At 39.9% G+C, this 22,612-nt stretch overlaps 1 protein-coding gene and 1 pseudogene across 1 annotated transcript in view; both read right to left on the reverse strand.

The window, feature by feature from the left end:
- Positions 1-22,612, reverse strand: part of LOC118569148 (vomeronasal type-2 receptor 116-like) — a 93,938-nt gene that overhangs the window by 25,183 nt on the left and 46,143 nt on the right. The window lies entirely within an intron of this gene.
- On the reverse strand, positions 5,499-5,595 carry LOC118569249 (annotated as a pseudogene).

Raw genomic sequence — 22,612 nt, forward strand, 5'->3', positions numbered from 1 at the left:
TAAGTACACTGTCCAATCTGGACAAGCAAGACACAAAGAAATGCAACTGCTGAATTTTTTCAGACAGGATACGACATTCATTCAAAATTTCCCACTTCCGAAAAAGGTCTGTTATTGGTGAAATTATTAAGGCCACTCCACGTAGCTAAAAGGGAGGTTTATTTTGTGGGCTAACTTACAAATGAAGGGGTAGGTTGCAGGGTCTGGCAAAGGTATAGCGCAGTCCGGCGGTGTTCCCAATGCTGGGATGGCTATCCACTACAGTCTGTCAGTTATTCTAGGCTTGTAGGCCAAAGATAGAAGTCCCAGTGTTACAGAGGAACCTGTGTGACTGTCCAGGCAGCCAACTGTTTCTGTTATTTCTTACTTTTTTTTTTCCAGAAGTGCCTTGCTTGCACTTCCTGATTACTAAGGTAATATTATTTTCCTTCTTAGGTCTTTGATGGGGGTTGAAGACTAGACAATTAGTTACAGTTTTCCTGAATCTTAGCAAAAAACATATTAAGTATAAAACTTTGGATTCTTTAGGAGAGGACAGCTATTGGAGTAATCTCTATAAATTTTCTAATTACTTATGGTCTGGAAATTTAGAATGTATTTCTTAATAATTGTTCTTGTTGTACATAGTTTCACTTTTGTTTAGTGCTGCAAGCTGCAGAAAATGTAATGGACTCCAGCTACTATCACAAAAGCTACCACTTAGAAAAGTCAAGGACTTCTCCAAAGGTCAAGCCATGGCTTAAGGAGTCTTGGTGATATTTCAGCTTTTGTATATATATTAGCTGGTTCCTACAGTGATTTTATTATAATGCTATGCAAGCTTCCAAGAATTCCTAACAGTGTATTTATCTAAAATGTCTATCAAGCATCCAAGGCCAAATGAAACAACACCTGTCTCCTAGGTCAGGCGATAGCTTTATTTCTTGTATAATTTAGGGTGAGACCCTCCTGTCTTATACAGCCTTACTAATAGACCCCTAACTTCTTACCTAACCACTTCTAGGAATGTAGACTGAGCACATAGATCCCCTTTTTCATATACTAACCGGTCATTAGCATTCAGTTGACCTCCTCTTTTACCACTCCCATTTTGGTTGTAAAAGAAAGCCTGAAGATTACTGCATGAGGAAAGTTCTTACCTGCCTTTATGATACCATAAGAATTCAACCTTGCTCAGCCAGAGGATTGCTATTGCTTGGGGAGAACAGAGAGAATAAGGAAGCAGAGAGGAGGAGGAGAGAGAGAGAGGACAAAAGAGAATAGAAGAACTAGATGGGTAAGAACTGGAGCGGAATGGACAAGATGGGAAGAACTAGCCTGAGAGGAATGAACTAGATGGGGAAGAACTTGACTGAAGGACTAGAAGAGAGTACTAGAGGAACAAGATGGAAGATGAGGAAGAGCCAGATGGGGAAGAACAAGATGAGAAAGAAGGTGGGGGAGGAGCTAAGATGAGAAAGAACTAGATGGATGAGACTCTAGATGGGGCAGAACTAAGATGAAAGAATTAAGATAGAACTTAGAGGGGACAACAGATAAAGGTAGAGACAAATCAGGCAAGGAAGGAGCTAGGCATGAGAACAGAGTATAAGCTGTGTAGAGAGAGAACTGACACAGAATAATAAAGGGTATGGACTATGAAGTTTCATGTACATAGATTCATTTCTTATCCTCAAAGATTAAATTATCAGCTGGTTGTAGATTCTTCCTGGACCCTGGGAAGGGACTATCAAGGGCTGGACCCCCGCAGTCTCTGATAGTTTAGGTTATTACCTTTCCTTTCTTCTGGACAATACTTGATAATAATTCTTATTGTATATTGTTTTATTATGATAGGACCAGAACCTTTCCTTCATAATTAGACAAAAGGGGGAAATGTTATGGGAATTCTGTCACCAGTCCACTAGCCAATTTGAAAGGAGCATTTGGGTCCAAGAGATGGGATTTTCTTTGGAAATGGATCTGATCCAAATATAAGGCAGGGTCAAGGGATGCACTGACCCTTTTGGAATGTGGAATGTGGGGTCAAGTGTCAGTAGTGGAGCAGCTGGTGACCCAGTTCAGATTCCCTATTCCGTCTTGTGATAATTGTGCATGGATTTTTCTTGTTAATAAATGGTAAAGTAGTCCTTCGGCTTCCCTCATCAATTGTGCCCATTACCATCCATCATCCAGTGGGGAGGAACTCATGAATTCCCATAACTTACTGAAAGACTATGGGCAGTCAGTGGTTTCTCTCTCTCTCTCTCTCTCTCTCTCTCTCTCTCTCTCTCTGTCATTTTTTTCTGTGTTGTAATAGATTGTCCATATTTCAGTAAATAACCCCCACTAATGCTTATATGAAGAATCAAAATTAAGCTCAGTGAGTCACAAAAAAAGATGTGAAATTCGAAGGTGAGTCTATTGGGAAGAGGTTTCAACATGATGGGGAGGGGATTAGATAGCTTAATTAGGGTGAAAAGACCAAAAACTTCTTATATACATGCAAGAAATGATAAAAAAAATTAAAAAGCTATATACTAGGAATGACATTTTGTTTGTGTTCCAGCAAATAAAGCTTGCCTGAAGATCAGATGGTAGAGCTAGCCATTAGTTAACCAGAGAGGTCTGGAGGTCTTTACAGACAGGAGTCATGAAATGATATGGCTGGGAGGAGAGAGGAATATAGGGTGGGCCCAGACAGAATCTCAGCCCCCTTTTTGGACTAAGGAGTTGGGGAGGTAAGAGGTGCCTGGCTAGTTCCTTTACTTCTCTGATTATTCAGCATTTACTCTGGCATATGACTCCAGGTTTTTATTATTAAGACCAATTAGAATTCATGCTACATCTAGCATCCAACTTTGGGGGCATGAATTTATGAAAAACCACTTCCCTGTGGCATTGCAGACATTGGCATATGCCAGAGCTGCATGTGGGGGCTCCCACTGGAGTCATTGCTTCGCTGGCTAGCTTCTCCTCTCTTTTTTCCCTAAGCCTCTGAGCAAGTTTGGGATTTTTCTGTTACAGTCTCTCTGCAACAAACTCCATAGGTATTTGAGCTCCAAATGCTGCAGGAGTTATTTGCTTTTGCATGTTCCCCTGTGCAGATAGCTTCCTCTTTGGCTCCTTCTCTCCTGGTGGGTTGTGGGCTTTCCCTGGACCCCTTCCTTGGGCTGATGCTACATTAGGTGGCTGCTTTGACACCTTCTCAGGCTTCTACTGTTCTATATAGAAGCAGTCAGCCTCACATCTTAATTGTCATCATTGGCAGATTTGGTGAGACAATTGGGAATTTTTAAAGGGAGGAAGAAGTTAAAAAAGAGTTTTTCCCACAATAAAAATGGGAAAAACTATTACAATAGAGGGAGTTAGGTCTCTGTATGATGATACACTGGATATCTTGAAAATGCAACAATTAAATGAGAGGACAATTAATTTAGATGGGATTTATGTAATGTGAATTATAAACATTAGCAGTTTTATCATTTTTATCACTAAAAAGTTACTTAAAATTAGTGCTAAGATACAAGTTTTAGAAAAACTTATGAAAACAGATCATAGAGATATTCAGACCTAGACAAAGGAATTTAAAGGAAAACCAATCTCAGTGTTGCATTATAAGGTTAGAGAGGAACAGCATAAGGTTTTCAAACAATCTGCTTTAATTTATCCAGTAACCTTACAGGAATTGCCAAATGTATCCCCAAAGATGTATAAAAGCTGAATGGACTCCTGTGTAAATGTTAGATTTAAGGAGATTCAAGAAAAAGATAGTGTCGTATGGCATGCATTCACCTTTTGTGAAGCAGATGTTAAACTCATGGTCAACTTGTAATAGAATTATTACCCAAGATTGGAGAGATTTGGTTACAGCAGTCTTGGATCCTGGTCCTCAATTACAGTGGAGGACCTGGTGGAAGGATGAGGCTAAGACTATCAAACAATGAAGTAGGGCTAGAGGTATGGAAATCTCCCAAGATCAACTTATGGGAGACATATCTGCACACCACCACAGGTTCTTTCTTGCTTTGGCTGTTATGGATTGATGTCAAACTGAAAGAATATTTTTTTGTCCTAAGTTCTTCTTGTGGGCTTTCATGGGCTTTATGATGGGTAACACTTGGGTTTCTAAGTAAAAACAGAGGAATAATGCATCTTAGGGATTCCTTTATGACATCCAGCATGCACCAAGTGACTGCTCAGCAGCCTTAGATGAACACATGCAGGGGTAGGCTGAAGATGAATGCTCCAACATTACAGAGGAAACTTGGGTGACTATCCAGGCAGCCATCTGTTTTTGTCATTTCTCACATTTTTTGGAAGTCATTATTTTTGTACTTCCTGCTTACTCAGGCAATATTATTTCCCTCTTGAATCTCTGATGATGGAGGTGAGGACTTTACAGTTATAGCTTTCCTTGTTACAAAATTCAGAAAAGAAATTCACTGAAGAGGTGTAAAGTGTATAGGGTTGTGAGACATTAAAAGATAGTTTTGGTAATGCAAGTTAGAATAGAAAGTGAATTAGGTACAAGGTTTTGGACTCACCAAGATAGGATAGATAATGAGTATTTTCTCTGAATCTGTCAAATGTTCATGGAATAGACATTGCTGATTTATTTATCATCTGTATATATTGTATGTAGTTTTTGTTTTTATTTTTATATGAGTTATAAGCTTATTTTTTATTTGAGACAAAAATTGGGAAATGTGGTGATATTCTGTTGTGCTCTCACAAATAAAGCTTGCTTAAAAATCAGATGGTGTAACTAGCCATTAGTTAACCATATAGGTCTGGAGGTCTGTACAGACAGGAGACAAAAAGTGATATGGCTGGACAGAGAGAGGAATATAAGATGGTCCCAGACAGGAGCTTGGCTCCCTTTTTGAACTAAAGAGTTGGGGATGTAAGAGGTGACTGTGGCTAGTTCTTCTGATCTTCTGATACTTCTCTGATCTTTTAGCATTTACCCTGATATCTGACTCTAGGCTTTTATTATTATGATCAATTAGAATTCACACTACAGCAGAAAAGGTGGCTTCCTTTCCCTGTCATTTAAGGAAGATGGGGCCTTCTGTTTGGTCATGGTTTTAAATTACTGGAGCTTGAGAGTGGGTTTCCAGTTGGTACAAAATTGAAGACAATGACTTCCAATGTTCCAGACATTTTAATACCTAATAGTTCAACTGGGAGAGTAGGGTGCCCTTCCATGTCCAAACTTATTGTTGGTAGAGCTCCTTTTGTGCAGATGCAGCACAAGTAACTTCAGCTGCTGTGAGTTCAAGATTGCCATGGTTGTGTTCTTAGAAGATGGCATTTTGCAGCACTTCTCCTGTCTTCCAGCTCCAACATTCTTCCTCTTCAAAGTTCTCTGAGCCCTAGAGGGGTTGTTACAAATGTCTAGTACAGGACTCAACACTCAGCAGTCACTTATTCTCAGAAGTGGGAGTAAGTATAACTGATCTGGTACTCACTGTAAAGAGAGGGTTCTCACATTAAGGCTGAGATTAGCATTGCTATACAGCCTAAAACAGCTATTTAAAAGACAGTTTGGGCATGGGCCATGCTAATCTTCTCTGTATCATTCCAATTTTAGTATATGTGCTGCTGAAGCGAAGGAGGCATCCAGGCAGTAGGACCTGGACCTGTCCTTAGTGCATGAGCTGGCTGTTTGGAACCTTGGGCTTACATAGGGACACTTGCTCAGCCTGGAAGAAGGGGACTGGACCTGTCTGTACTGAATCCACCAGGTTGAACTTAATCCCCAGGGGAGTCTTGGCCCTGGAGAAGATGGGAATGGAGGGGAGGGGCTGGGGGGAAGGTGGGGGTGGGGCAGGAGGGGGGAGGACAGGGGGAACCCATGGCTGATGTGTAAAATTAAAACACAAATATAGTAAATAAAAAAAGGAGAAAAAAAAAAAGACAGTTTGGTACTATGTAAATTTATCTAACCAGTAATAAGTTAGGGCTTATGTTTTCCTCAGTCACATGTTTTTGACAAGTTTCACAGTGCTATTCAAGCATTCCCTGCTGTGGATTGGGCCTCAAACACAATTAGACACTGTTTACTCCCATGAAAGTAGTGTCCCTATCGTACAAATTGGTACATCTTGCTCAGCAAGCTGGTATTAAAGCTTACAGGCTTCATAATTAGGTGACATCATTGTCTCAGATAATGTACTATTGCTGTGAAGAGACACTATAATCATGGCAACTTTGATAAAGAAAAGCATTTAATTGGATCTTGCTTACAGTTACAGAGGTTTAGTCCATTATCAGCATGGTGGAAAGCATGATGGTATGCAGGCAGACATGGTTCTGGAGAAGGAGGTGAGAATTCTATATCTGGATCCATAGACAGCAGGAAGAAATGAGAGTCATTGGGTTTGATTTGCACGTTGGATACCTTAAAGACTGTCCCCAGTGACACACTTCTTCCACAAGGCCACACTTCCTAATACTTTCAAATATTGCCACTCCCTGATGACTAAACATTCAAATATATTAGCCTCTGAGAGTCATTCATATTCAAACCACCATATTCTATTCCCTGCTCCCCACATAGGCTTGTATAATGCAAAATGCAGTTAGTCTAACTTCAGAATTCCCCATAGTCCATCACAGTCTCAACACTGTTTAAAAGTCCAAAGTTCAAAGTTTCTTCTAAGACTCAAGGCACTCTCTTAATTGTAACTCCTATAAAATTAAAATAAAAACACAGACCACATACTTGCAACATATATTGGCAAAGAATATACATTACCAAAATGCAGGGAAGGTAGCATAGTGAGGAAATACTGGACCAAATCAAGCCCCAAAACAAGCTGGGTAAACACAAAACTGCACCTCCATGTCTGATGTTAAAGCAATTTTCAGATATCCAGCTCTTTTAAGCTTTGTTGACAGCAACAAATTCCTCTCTTTTGGACTGGTTCCACACTCAGTTAGCAGTTTCCCTTGGCAGGGATCCCACTCATCTGGAATCTCTAACATTTGGGGGTTTCCAATGAAATATGTATTTAACTTTCATAACTTTCACAATGACCTCCCTGGGCCTCCACTCAAGGATATCCCTGACACAAGTCTGGCTTCAGTGGCTTTTCTTAGTCATGGAGAGAGAATCTATAATCCCTTTCTTATATCCTTGACCCTAAAGCAAAAACTATGTGGCCTAAGCCGCCAAGTTCTGTTGCTTGCTGGGCCTCCTCGTTGTTCAATTACATCTGTATCAGATTTCTGTTTTTATGGTTTCCTTTATTTCTTAAGATTTTCTTTAATTACTTTTCACAAGTTGGAAGCTTATGTGGGTGGGTTCTTGCCCTGAAGTCACCACTCCCTTTATTCTCTTTGACATCAAGCTTTTCTATAATCTTTTTAATCACCCTGAGCACAGGACTTAACTCCATTATATTTCCTGGTGTTTCTTTCCTCCTCAAACTGTACATTTTTATTTTTCCTTGCTTAGCTTGTTTCTTTTCCTTATAAATCTGCATAAGAGTGACCACTAATAACCACATAACAGAGTCAATACTACGCTGTCTTGAAATCTCCTCTGCCAATGCTATTAATCTAGAATTCTTGAATAAATTAAAGGCTAAAGTCTAGACATTTTTTTTGGACAAGGGCAGAAAGCTGCCACATTCTTTTCCAAAATATCACAAGAATAGTCTGTAGGCCATTTACTAATATTCTTCTCTGAAACCTCTTGAGCCATGCCATCATAATCTACATTGCTCTCAGCACCACTGTCTTCCATGCTTCTATTAGGACAGTCCATTAAGTCCTGTTTAAAGCATTTAACTGTATTTCTAATACAAAGCCACAAAGTCCACATTCTGCCCATAAGAAGAATAATTAGGCCTGTCACAGCAATATCTTGCTCCTTAATCAGGTTAAGAAATAAAAACAGTTAGGAAGAGTGATTAATCTAGATTACCATGGGGGAAATTGTGTTGCTTCTCCACAATGGACATAAGAAAGATTATGACTGGAGTTCAGGAGATCCTTTAGGGTGGGTGTCAATTAGTCAATGAGAAACTGCAACAGCCTAGTCCAGGCAAGATGACAAAAAGCATAGAGGTGTGGATCACGCTCCTACAGAAAAAGAGCCAAGACCTGCTGAGTAGCCGGCCAAGGTTGGAGGAAAGACAGAATTGGTAGTAGAAGAATATAATGATAAATACCAGCTAAGATCACATGACCCCTTGTGGAACTGAGAATTAAAATTATCTTAGGGTTTTAATTGCTATGAAGGGCCATCATGACAATGGCAACTCTTATAAAGGAATGCATTTAGGGGTTGGAAAGGAATACATTTAATTGAGGTGGCAGTTTACAGTTTCAGAGTTTTAGTAGTCCATTATCATCATGATGGGGAGAATGAAGGTGTGCAGGCAGATATGGTGCTGGCTACATCTTGATCATAAAGCAACAGAAAGTGGAATGTGTGTAACTTTGAGTGAAGTTTGAGTAAAGGAGACCTCAGTGACCACCTTTACAGTGACATAGTTCCTCCAACAAGGCCACACCTACTCCAACAAAGCCGTATCTCCTAATAGTGCCACTCTCTTTGAGGGCCATTTTTTTTTCAAACCACCACATTCTGCTCCCTGACCCCAATAGCATGTAGCCGTACCATAATGCAAAAATGCATTCATTCCAACTTCAAAAGTTCCCACAGTCTGTAACAGTCTCAAACTTGTTTCAAATCCAAATTTCAAAGTCTCTTTTGAGACTTATGCAATCTCTTAACTGTAATCTCCCTGTAACATCAAAATCAAAAAGCAGATTATATACTTCCAACATATAATGGCATAGGATATACATTACTATTCCAAAATGTAGGGAAGGGGGCACACTGAAGAAATACTGGACCAAAGCAAGACCAAAGGCCAGACAAATTGGACAAATTCAAACTCTGCATTTCCATGTCTGATGTTGAAACATTTTTCACATTTCCAGTTCCTTTCAGCTTTGTTCACTGCAATGCACTTCTTTCTCTTGAGCTAGTTCCATTCCCTTAGCAGTTTTCCTTGGCAGGTATCTCATGACTGTGGCATCTATAACATCTTGGGGTCTCCAAGGTAATCCAGGCTTCACCTTCACAGCTTCATGCAATGGCTTCTCTATGCCTCCATTCAGGAGCATTCTTGACACATGCCTGGCCTCAGTGGCTTTTCTTAGGCGTAAAGGAAATTCCATAACCTGTTTCTTTCATCCTTAACGGTAAAGCCAGAACCATGGGGCTGAAGCTGCCAAGTTCTGCTGCTTGCTGGGGCTGGAACATGGCACTATCACTAAATTACATCTGCACTAGCTTTCTGTTTTTGGCTTTTTACCTTTACTGCCTAAGATTGGCTGTCCTTGAACTTGCTCTGTAGATCAGGCTGGCCTCAAACACAGAGAGCTACAATCCTCTGCCTTTCATGTGCTGGGCTTAAAGGCATGCACCACCACACCCAGCTCTAAGCTTTTCTTTAATTTCTTTTTTACAGATTGGAAATTTATCTGGGTGGGATCTTACTCTGAGATTATCACTCTCTTTCTTATTATTCCATTTCTTAATCTGTGTATCTCCTGGAATACAGGATTTAGCTCTATTCCATTTCCTGGTGCCCCTTTTCCAATCTGTACATTTTATATTTTTATTTGTTTAGCTTACTCCTTTTCATTATAAACCTTCATTAGAATTTCCACTAATAACCAAACAACAGAGTCTATACTAGGTTGTTTTGAGATTTTGTCTGGAACTAATCCCAATTTCCTTACTGTAGCCTCATGCAGACTCTTGTGACAAGGGCAAAAACCAGCCACATTCTTCAATAAAATATCACAAGTACAATTTCTAGGTAACATACTGAAATTCTTCTCCTCTGGAACTGTTATGATATGTCATACAGGGGATCCCAGCTAGCCAGGCCAGGATGTACCACATGTGAGAGAAACCATGCTGGCATACTGAGTGGATGCAGCTTTGGGTGGTGGGCGAGACATGCAATGTGGGCATGGTGGTGGCAGTGGACATTCATTCACAACCGAGGTACTGCATCTGCACAGAAAGAGTTTATTAGAAAGGTATAGAGAAAGATAGGTGTAGTTAGAGTTTTCCTGCCTGGCCCACAGTCAGGACAAATCTCTCTCATTGGCCAGGCCCATAGACGCTCAGAACCAACCAAGTAAACACATAGAGACTTACATTGTTTACAAACTGTATGGCCATGGCAGGCTTCTTGTTATCTACTTCTTCTATCTTAAATTAACCCATTTCTGTTAGTCTATACTTTGTCACATGGCTCGTGGCTTACCATTACCTTACATCCTTCTTGTCATGGTGGCGGCTGGCAGTGTCTGTCCACCCCAGCCTTCTACCTCCCAGAATTCTCTCCTCTTTTGTCCCACCTATACTATCCTTCCTGCCTGGCTACTGGCCAATCAGCACTTTATTTATTTCAACCAATCAGATCAACACATTTGACATACAGACCATAGCAGATAGGGAAAGGAGAAAGAGGAAGAGAAGAGAGGAAAAACAGAAGTGTGCACACCTCATGGTGGGGAAGGGGTAAGGGTAGAAGAGAGAGAGAGAGAGGAAGTGGAGGGTTTCTTCCTTAAAATGAAGCTTTTACATCAGGACACAAGGTGGTGCCAAGGGGCTGGAATGTAAGGGGCAGGTCAGAATATTAACATTCCTCTGTTTTGATTATTATTTTTAAAAAGGTGAATTATGGAAGCAAGTGGGGGAAAAAGGGCACTGAATTCCTGAGACTTCATCAAGCTGACAAGGGGTGAAGAGGGGATGGGGAAACCAGAAGTCATGCACGGCGGGGAATCTCAGATGCATCTGTTCCTTGAAGGAGCTGAAAAGGCAGGTTGCAACAGTGGTATTTCAGAGCTTGGGGGGAAATGGCAGGCCAAATCAGGAGTATAGAAGCCATGGCATCTGCTGTTTCTCAGGAGGTCAGGTGGGAACGGCAAATCTGCAAAAAATGCTAGAAAAATAGTTGGTGTTAGAAATGGGCTCTGGAGATTGTTAGATTCATCAGACCAGATTTCTTGATACATTGGCAGAACTTTTCCCAGGAAGCTGTAAGTATCTCTAAAACAGCTGGAATAGATTTACATCATAGCAAAAGGGTTAAAAATCTTAAGGACAATTTGTAGTCAATGCTGTATCAGTTTGTCAAAACTACATTTATCAATATTAAAATTTTGAACCTCTTGAGTTATACCTGAAACCTGCACCATGAAGCCTGTGAATAAAGTATACTTGTCTGTAATTTTAACAGGAAACTTATTAATGAGTTATCATGGTGCTTGTAGTTTTTGGATTGGGGCTGATTGGGGCTGTTAAACTGATACTCTAGTCATCAAACATTGTCAGATCTGAGAAGGATAAATTTAAGAAGGGAGGCAGCTTTCCAGCTACCTAGGCAGCAATCCCAAGTCTCTCTGTAATCACTGGGGGACAGAGGCCCCAAAGGCAGCACTTGTTCAGCTGATAAGCCCAGAAGATCTGACAGATTTTTTTTTGTGTGAAATAGAAATTTGGGGAGGTCATCCTACACGTCTTGGCAGAGAGGACAATTGATACCCGTTGCTCCTCTTATTCACAGTCTGGACAAGATCTTAGCATTTTTCTGCATGTCTGGCCTTGCCGTAAGCTTCCAGGTAGAAGTTCTTCTGCAGCCATTCATCGTTTTTGAGAAGATACAGGATGCTGCCAGGAGCTGACATGTCTCTCTATCATATTAAATGCCATGTTCTCAGATCTCTACAGGTGTTTGAGGACTGGGGGAACGAAATCTGTTAAATTAACTTTGAAAGCATGTGTGTGTGTGTGTGTGTGTGTGTGTGTGTGTGTGTGTGTGTAGGTTTCCCAGTTAGTTATGGCTTAATGAAGTTAGCAAGGACCAAGAGGCATAGATTCTTAAGCCTGAATAGACCTTGAGTAAAAACAGACATTTTTAAAGCTGTTGGCAGTGATATCTGAATCTATTACCATTTTAAGGCCCTGTAGCTGAAGTACTGATCTTTGAGTATATCCAGATTATAATCTTGAATGTTTTATATGGGAAATAATTATTTCTTAAGGTCATACAATACCTCCCTGGTTCTGCATAAAGAAGGTCAAGTGTTTCATCCTATTGCAGAACCATTCTAGCCAATAAATATCAATCGACAATATTGGGTCCAGTTTCCTGGTATATCAGTGGTCATTCAGTAGCCAATTTATCCTCCTGTTGGGTTTTTTAACCTTTAATCCCACTTTTTAGCCTGTCTTGGGAACAGGGAGTACAGGACGATGTACTCTTCTCCATAACTGCTTCAAGCTGAACTGGGGCACAGGTGTTCAGGACTCTAGCTAGTCAAAGGTAAGGAGGGAACCTAGGCTAGGTCAGATGACCACACACTTATGATAAATGGGGTGTATCATAAGTGTGTGGTCATCTGACCTAGCTGTAGAGACAGGAAATAATTACATTTTGGCTGGACCATATCAGCTTTTAGCAGGTCCATGTCATCTCATGGGTTGAAGTCAGTAGCCGGTGCCTGGATGTGTCAGTTGGCCAGATGGAAGTCCACTGAAACAGATACAGACTAGAGACAGAGTTAAAATTTATGAACTTGTTTGGAACCTCTTGGCCCATAGTCTTAGTAGTTGGGAAATGGAGACCAGGAGGGAGAGAAATACCAGCCTCAGAAATAGACAAGTGAAGAAAACTGAAAATTCATTTATCTGGAACTTGTTTCACCTCTGTAAGTGGATCCAATGATTTCTTTTGATCCTGTTTATATGAATTTTTATTTTATAAAAGGACATAAAAGTTTTAGATCTATTAGCGAAATTATAGATTTTGGTTAAAAGTATGTACAGTTTTTGTTTAGAGAGAGCAAGGTACAGATTGGACATAGAGAAGTCTTTGGCCTGATGAGAAGTTTAAATTTATATTTTTGTAGCTGGTATTTATATCCTGAATCATTTATCAAGAAACCTAAAAACTTCTCCCAAGGAAAGGTTCAAGATCACTCAGATGTCTTCTTGCAATATCAAAGATAAAGTACATGGCATTTTAAAAAGATTTAAAATCTCTTAAGCATTATTGTTGCTACATTATCCTGGCATAGGAGCATGCTGCCCCCACCCACTGAGTCAGGCAATGAAATAGGCTGGCAAGTTGGCTATATTGCCAGCATGTAGGGAGGATAGTCTCTAGACTCCACCTGCTCAAGTCTGAGAGCAGCAACTGGGGAATGCTAGGCTAAGACCAAAGGACTTTTCTCCATCCATAAAACAATGCTTAGCATGAGGCAATTTTCTGACCTCTCCCCAGTGTAGCTGGCCTGAGTGCTGAGTTCCCCACCCATAACTGAGTCAGGAAGTGACTTTCTGCTGTCCTTAGTAAAGATGGCTGTGAGGTCATATGGCCTGTCCCTCTTTGATCTTAGCAAAGATGGTGTCAGCCTGACCATATGACAGCTCTTATCAAATATGGTAACTGATCATGTGGTCATGTGGTTTTTTTCCCAAAATAAAATGAACAGATAAGAAACATATAAACTAAGGCATTTAAAAGTCAGTCAGAAAGAAATATAGGTGGCCACATCCATCATACATTTCCATTCGCACATAGGAAGTAGACTTTGTGAAAGAAAGATAGACTTTCTGGAAACTTTAATGGTTAATGCATTGGAGCTCTGAGCTGGTGCTGTGGAGGGACCAAAAACAGAGCAGCAGTGCAGCTGGGCAAGCGAGAGGGAGCCCCCAGGCTGTGGCATGGTTCAAGCAGCCGCAGAGGAATGAACCCAAGCCATGGGTTGGCAGCAGTGGTGGAGGGCAGGGACTATGCTCTGCCTGGCTTGATCTAACAATGTGAGCAGCAGCGGTGGGAGCTGGGATAGGAGAGGGTAGGCAGATTTCCACAGTGAGGTATAAGATCCAGTGGACTGACCTCCAGCATCCCAGAGAGTCATGGAGGGCCAACAAATGGCACAATATATCAATGGACCATCATACCAAAGGCTATGGGCCATGGAACTGAGTGGGCACAGGCTGACTCCATATGCTGTTGCTTAGGGACAGGGGCCAAAGGACTTAAAGCCTAAAAGACACTTGGTACCAGTGAGCAAAATGAGATGAAACTTCACTTGTGGGAAAATAGCCAAAAGGGAGGCTTACTGAAGAGGGGCTTACTGATTATGCTGGTGTTGGATGAAATGAGTGTTGAAGGTTCCAGGGCTCCCAGGGTGTATCAGACTGCCAGCAGGCAGGAGAATGCACTAGGAGGACCTCTGCCGAGTCACTAGCACCAGTGCTATGATATATTGCATGGGAGACCCTGAGGGTATCCCAGGTGTGAGGAAAAACATGCTGTCATGCTGCGTACATGTAGCAGCGGGTGGTGGGTGAGACATGCCATCCAGGCATGGTGGTGGTGGTGGTGGCGGTGGCGGTGGTGGACATTCATTCACAACCCAGGCACTGTATCCACATGGAAATAGTTTATTAGAAAGATAGAGAGAAAGATAGGGAAAGGAGAGAGAGGAAGAAAAGAGAAGAGAAAAAAAGCAGAGGTGTGCACACTCCCTGGTGGGGAAAGAGGGAGGGAGGGAGGAAGGGAGGGAGGGAGAGAGAAAGAGGGAGGGAGAGAGAGAAAGAGGGAGGAAAGAAAGAGAGAAGGAGGGAGGGAGGGGAGGAGTGTTTTCTTAAAATGAGGCTTTTCCATCAGAATGCAGGGTGGTGCCAAGGAGCAGAATTTCAAGGGGTGGGTCAGAATATTAACAGAAACATCTTGAGTAAGCGCTCCACAGTTCAGATAACTCAGCATTACTGTCTTCTATGCTCCTATTACTATGGCTCACTAAGCAGCACTTAAAGCATTCTACTGCTTTCCTAACTCAAAGTACCAAAGTCCAAATTCCTCCAAACAAATACATGGTCAGGTCCATCACAGAAATACCCCAGTCCCTGGTACCAACTTCTGTTTTAGTTAGGGTTTTACTTGCTATGAAGAGACACCATAACTATGGCAACTCTTATAAAGGAAAACATTTAATTGGGGCTGGCTTACAGTTTCAGAGGTTTAGTCCATGATCATCGTGGCAGGGAGCATGGTGTGTAAGCAGACATGATGCTGGCTATATCATGATCAGAAGGCAACAGAAAGTGGACTGTGTGTCACACAGAGTGAAGCCGAGTGTACCAGGCTCTGCCAGGCTCTGCCGACTCCCCAGACCTTGACTTGGGAAATGTGGGGATGGGGGAGGGTGAGTTGGGGGGAAGACTGGAGGTGGGAAGAGGGAAGAGGGAAAGTGGGGGGATCTGTGGTTGGTATGTAAAGTGAATAGAAAATTTCTTAATAATGAAAAAAGGGGAAAAAAAGAAAGTGAACTGTGTGTCACACAGAGTGAAGCTTGGGCAAAAGACACCTCAAAGACTACCCCGACAGTGCCACACTTCCTCCAACAAGGCCACACCTCCTAATAGTGCCACTTCCTTTGGGGGCCATTTTCTTTCAAACCACCACAATAATTGACATGAATGTTTCTGTCATATTTTGTTAAGAATGTATTTGTGCAGATATTTGTATCTTCTTTCCTCAATTTCTGTATTATGTAATATAGCATCAACTAAGAGACTATCAATGGTTATCATATTTAAGTTTGAGATGCTAAATAATGTCCCTAAAGGAACATTGCCACCTATTATAAATTTATAATGCATTTGTGATTGTATGAGGGACAGTGATAGATATCATGTTAGGCATAATTATGACCTTGTTTAATATATAATGCATTTGCAATTGTACATGGGATAGTTACCTAATATGATGCTTAGGTGTTGTTATGATCTGGCTATCATTTTCATTTGGAAATTAAGCATGACATAAGAAGATATGATTGTGTGTCAAGTTGACAAGGGGTGGACTTATGATGGGTATTTTTGGTTGTCAATTTGACTTCATCCATAATCAGCTACATAAAAATGTAGGGCATACCTGTTAGGAATTTTTGCTTAATTTGAAGTAGGAATATACACTTCTAATCTGGAGCTTTGAGGTAGGAAGACATGCTTTTCATATGGATCTTTAATTCAGACATAATCTGACCCATGTTTTCAGCTGAAAGCCTATATAGAATATGGAAGAAGGAAGCTTTTGCTTATTGCCTGCTTGCCCTTTCCTTGATAGCAAATTCATTCCTTCACTGAGCTTAGACCTTACTTCTTCAAGGATCCAGTGACTATTGAAGAACAGCTAAGACATCCAGCATGATGGATTGAGCAACTACTCGATTCTTGAACTTTCTTTTTTTATTTTTTATTTTTTCAAGACAGGGTTTTTCTGTGTAGTTTTAGTGCCTGTCCTGGGTCTCATTCTGTAGACCAGGCTGGCCTTGAACTCACAGAGATCCACCAGGCTCTGCCTCCCAAGTGCTGGGATTAAAGACATGCATCACCAACACCTGGCCCCTGATTCTTGAACTTTCTGTCAGACAGTGTTAGATTAGCAGAATAATAGGCTGTAAGTCACTCTGGAGAACCCTCACTAATACAATCCTTGATGCCTTTTCTTTCTAGCAGCCTGCACAGCACCTTCTGGTACTATGAAATCTAGCCATTAGGGAAGATGTTTCTAGCCTGATATATTATACATCCAAGGTGTGTGGCATCTGATATAATAGTTTATTATACTCTATTTCTGGATTGTAACAGAAAGGAACCTATATTTATTTATTTTTGGTTGTGGAATCTCCTTGACCAAGATGTCATATAGAGATGTCCCTATCTGTTACTAGGATTTTTGTTTAGTAACTTCTGGCTTCTCTACAAACATGCAGATTATCCAGCTATGCAGTGTGCCCACCCTCTAACTTTAAAAGAATAGTATTTTAAGTTGGGATACATATAGTAGCTTTGCATATGGCTTTGTCATACACCCTTCTTTATGATTAACTAACTCTTCTGTTCTTTCTTCTCTACTCCCCTGTTTGTTTCAACTTTCCTGCTGTGGGATGGTCTTTCTGTATACTGTGAATATGTGTTGCTCTCATTGGTTGACAAATAAAGCGGATTTGGCCTATAGCAAGGCAGAATATAGCTAGGTGGGAAAACCAAGCTGAATACAGGGAGAAAGAAGGGTGGAGTCAAGAGAGACACCAGCCAGCAGCCCAAGAAGCAAGGTGCTAGCAGACCAGTAAGTCCAAGCCACACAGCAATACATTAGATTAATAGAAATGGGTTAGTTTAAGTGTAAGAGCTAGTTAGTAATAAGCCTGAGCCATCAGACAAACATTTATAATTAATATAAACCTCAGTGATTATTTTAAAAGTGGCTGCAGGACCAGATGGGACAAAAAAAAGTCTCTGTTTACATGTTCTTACCCTCCCCCAAGGTTTTTATTTGTGTTCTACTGTCCTCTATTTCTTAGTACTCATGAATATATCCTTTCTACATTTTTATCTTTTAATTCTACAGGCACTGCAACATAAGCACATATAGCTAAAGAACTGGAGCAATTTGGGCCTGTGCTACCTAAGTCAGAATTATTTTTTCCAGTTTCATCCCTTTACCTGAAAATCTGGTCATTTCATTGTTGTTTACAGATGAATAACGTTCCTTTGTTTACAGGCACCACATTTTCATTATACATTCATTAGTTTATGACCATTTAGGCTGATTCCATTTCCTGGCTACTGTGAGTAAGGGAACAGTGAATATGGAGGTACAAGCATCTCTTTGGTCAGATATAGAGTGAGGAATGGTATAACAGGGTCATATGGTAGTTCTGTGTTAGCTTTCTGGGAAGCATCCAGACTGATTTCCAGAGTGGCTGCACCAGTTTCCACCACTACCAACAGTGTATAAGGGTTCTCCACATTTGTAATAGAATTTGTTGCCGTTTGTTTTTTTAATGATAACATTAAATCTAGCTAATGACGATTTGATCTAGCTGGGGTTCGATGGACTCTTAATGTAGTTTTAATTTGCATTTCCTTGATGGTGAAGGATTTTGGAAGTGTTTACCAGCCACATCTATTTCCTATTTTGAGAACTTTCTGTTCGGGTTCATAGCCCATTTTAAAACTGCGCCATTTCTTTTCTTCATGTTTAGATTTTTTGGTTCTTTGTATATTTTCACACCAATTCTTAATTGGATGTACTGCTGGAAAATAATCTCTTCCTTTATGTGGGCTGCCTCTGTACTTGACAGTACGTTTTCTTGTCCAGGAAATTTTAGTTTCAAGGGAGCCCATTTGTTTTGTTGTCTTATTTCCTCCGCTGACAGAGTCATTTCAGAAAGCTATGACATGTGTCCATAAGTTGAAGCATATTCTTGACTCTTTTCCTCTAATAGCTACAGGGTGCCATGACTTATGTTGAGTCCCTTGATCAATTTGGTGTTTAGTTCTGTTTAGGGTGAGAGATAAGGACCTAGTTTCATTCCCTACATATTAAAATCCAGTTTTCATACAGCACCATTTGTTGAAAATACTTTCTTTTCATATATATATGAATATATATATTTGTCAGGTTTATTTAAAAAATGAGTTAGGTATAATTGTGTGGATTTGTATCTAGGCTCTTGATTTTTCTATTCTATTCCATTGATCATGTGTCTGGTTTTGTGCCAGTACCGTGTTATTTATTTACAACCCACCAATAGCTCTGTAGTATAAAGTGACTCATGACTCTGTAGTATATTAGTTTAGTGTAGGTATGATGATACCTCCAGTTGTGTTCATTTTGTTTAGGATTGCTTTGACTATGCATGTTTTTGTTTGTGCTTTCATATTAATTTTAAGAATTTTTATATGCTTGTGAAGAATATGCTGTTTTAAAAATTATTTTCTAGAGAATTTCATACACAACTAAACTAAAATGCATTTACATGATTTCTACTCCCCCCCACCCACTTTCAACCTCAACTCCTCCCATAGCCCCACCTCCCTCTTAATTTTATGGCCTATGTACACACATATGCACACATACATATAAAACATACCATTTGTATGTGCATGTGTTTAGTGCTGATCACTTGGGATTGGATAACCTATTAAGGTGCACATCTCTGGGAAAACTTATTCTCCCTCTCTAAGCTGGCATTGATTGCCTAAAGTGTGGGACTTTGTGATTTTTGCACTGTCCAGGTTGACAGATAAACTGGTGTTGTCATTATGCATGTTGATATTTCATAATGGTGCTGTGCTGTGGGATGTCTTTTTCTACACTATGAATATGCTTTATTACCACTGATTAATAAGGAAGCTGCTTTGGTTTATGGCAAGGCAGGATATAGCCAGGGTGAAATCCAAGCAAAGATACAGGGAGAAGAGCAGAAGCCAGTGAGCAACCCAAGAAGCAAGATGTGAAAATACCAGTAAGCCACTAGCCACATGGCAATACATACATTAATAGAAATGGGTTAATTTAATATGTGAGAACTAGCTAGTAATAAGCCTGAGCCATCAGCCAAACAATTATAATTAATATTAAGCTTCAGAATGATTATTTATAGGTGTCCATAGGACAGGGCAGGGCAGCACAGAGAAAAGCCTGTGGCTACTGTGTTATAATTTTGATTAAATTTACATTTAATGTGTTAATTGCTCTGTGTAGGATGACCATTATACAATATCAATTTATATAATTTATTAACATGGGAGGTCTCTCCTCTCAAGTTGTTGGGTTCCTGGAGTGCTTGTTTGACCAGCAGTATGGTGGGAATGAGGGGTCTACAAGTGACACATTATGCTACATGGTAGATTTAGTTTTTGCTAGTACAAAAAAAAAGAGGTTTCTGGGCTACACACTGCTTTGAAAGAAGCATAGAACCACTATTTCTAAGAGTCGATGGCCCCCAGAGCTGACAGTGGCCCAGAGCTGGTGGTAAACATACCACCGCCATGTTGGGAAGCTGAGGTGGGCGGAGCCACCAGCCAAAGCTGCTATTTTAGCCCTAGTTTAAAACAATAGATTCACAATAAGACAGATTCAGATAGAACAAGATTTTAAATGCTTTACAATATGTGTAAAAATGTATGTAGGCTTGGAAGAAAAAAAGAAATTTATACAGTTATATAAAAAAATAGATAATTTAAAAAAAGTCTTTAAAGAGACAGTAAAGGTAGCATAAAAAAATAAGCCACATAAAGATGGATATTACACAGAGAATCTGGATGTGTTGTCTTTGGAATTTTAACTGCAGAAAAACATTTGATCGTAAAAGCTGTTGAGTTAAACAAATATATATATATTTTAAAGGTACCTTGACTTCAAAATTTGGATGTAAGGATATGTTGCTTTGGGAAGGAGGCTCTGCTTTTGTTTCCACAGAAAGCCAGAGGCTATAGATTTGTTCCAGATTAAGACACATCAGATTTGACCAGCCAAGACCCCTGGAAAGGTCTCCAATGACACCATGGCCCAGATGATCCAACATCCAGTTTCAAGGCAACTGCAGACAATACACCTTCACGGACTACTCCATAATCCTAATATTTTCTTTGCGTTCCCAGAAGATACAGTGCCCCCCTCCAGCAGGAAGTAGTAAGAGAAGCTATGCCCAAATTCCCAAATATACCAAGCTGGCTTTGGAGATGGAATTGGCTCACTCCTTCTCTAAACCCAAACATATTGCTTTTAAAAAAAAAAGGTTAAGAAATTCTTTTGTCCCATATCAGAAGAGCCCTCTGGTGTGGGACAGAGAAAAACCAATATTTTAACTTAAATCAAGTTGATTATAAATGTGATCTCTTTCTAGGAAGAAAAGGGGAGATATGATATAGATGTGATAGGATGAAAGGGTAGATTATTGAATCTACTTTTAAAGAGCAACTTGTTTAAAATGTTTTACATCGCCATGGATTTTAATTTATTGATACAAGTTTAAACTCAATTTTGTTATACTGTATATATATTTCTATTTTTGTTTGAGGTATTATGTTTATGTAACTCATTCAAATTGTAATGGATAATTAAGAAATGCAGATTAATAATTAGTCTTTTATGATAGTCAAACTTATAGTCATGTTGTTTTCTAGGTATACATAGATATAATTCAATTAGGCAGATAATCTTTGAACAATTCAAAGACCTACAGAATATGACATTTAAAATGTTTTAAAAATTTAGACTTTCTAGACAATGAGACATGTCTAGTCCTGGCAGCACCAATTTACTTCATAGAGGAGGATGGGCATCAAAGACACTCCATATGGAGTTTATCTTCACCTTGGCAAAAATAGCCATTTGGGCAAAAACTGTTCTTGCCTGGGCTGCTTGACCAACTGGACATGCAGGACCTGTAGGAAGGTGACCACTGAACTTTGCTTGACAAAATGGCCCTTCATGTTCTTGCTTCACATAAGAAACTGCCAGACATTCTGCAGGACACAGAGAGAAGTGACTGAGAGACTCTAGGCTTGTGGGATGAAGACAGATGCCCCAACTTTACAAAGGAACATTAGGTGACTGTCCAGGCTACTAGCTGTCTCTGTCTATGCTGCAAGACTCCTGAAAGTTGCTTGTATCCTGCTCCCATTTCTGGGGTCTTTGATGTAGTTGAAGACTAGATAGTTTAAATTCCCTCAGTTATGATAAAAGATAAGTTAGATATAAAACCTTAGACTCCCAAATATAAGATCGATAGGGTATCTTCTTTAATATTGTAACTGTAATTCTTGCTTGATAATTGTTTTGTTATATGTAATTTTACTATGTTAAAGTTAAAACCTTCCTTTTTGAAAAAAGAGAAAAAGGGGAAGTGCTGTGGATGATTGATTAATAAATAAGACACTGATTGGCCAGTAGCCAGGCAGGAAGTATAGGTAGGACTAGCAGAGAGAATTAGGAGAACAGGAAGGCAGAGAGGAGGAGACACCAGCCTGCCATCCAGGGAGCATCATGTAAAGGCAGCAGGTTAATCCATGGAACATGTGGTGACATATAGATTAACAAAAATGGGCTAAGTATAAGAGTAAGAGCTATATAATGGTAGGCCTGAGCTAATGGTCAAGCAGTTTAAATAATGTAAACATCTGTATGTTTATTTTATAAGTGGGCTATGGGACTGCCAGGGCTTGGTGGGACCCAGAAAGAAAAACTCTAGTTACTCTTCCATTTTCTGGTGTCTTCCTCAATTACTTTCTTCAGTGTCTTAAAGTTTTCATGGTATAGATGTTTCATTTTCTTGGTAATTTTTTTTGTTTTTTGTTTTTTAAAGATTTATTTATTTATTATGCATGCAGAAGAGGGTGCCAGATCTCATTACAAATGGTTGTGAGCCACCATGTGGTTGCTGGGAATTGAACTCAGGACCTTTGGAAGAGCAGTTGGTGCTCTTAACCTCTGAGCCATCTCTCCAGCCCCTCTTGGTAAGTTTTATTCTCAGATTATTTAATTTCTTTGTGGCTATTGTGAATGGGATTATTTCTTCATTTTTTGTTGATATGTTAAACATTGGTATATAGGAAGATTGAAGATTTTTGAGTAAATTTTGTGTCTGGACAATTTACTGAAAGTGTTTATCAGGTCTAAGGATTTTTGATGGAGTCTTTAGATCATCTATAAGGGAGGGTATTTTGACTTCTTCTTTTCTTATTTGTACCCCTTTAATTCCCTTTTCTTAACTTACC

The sequence above is a fragment of the Onychomys torridus genome, chromosome 17 (assembly GCF_903995425.1).
Source record: "Onychomys torridus chromosome 17, mOncTor1.1, whole genome shotgun sequence".
NCBI lineage: Eukaryota > Metazoa > Chordata > Mammalia > Rodentia > Cricetidae > Onychomys > Onychomys torridus.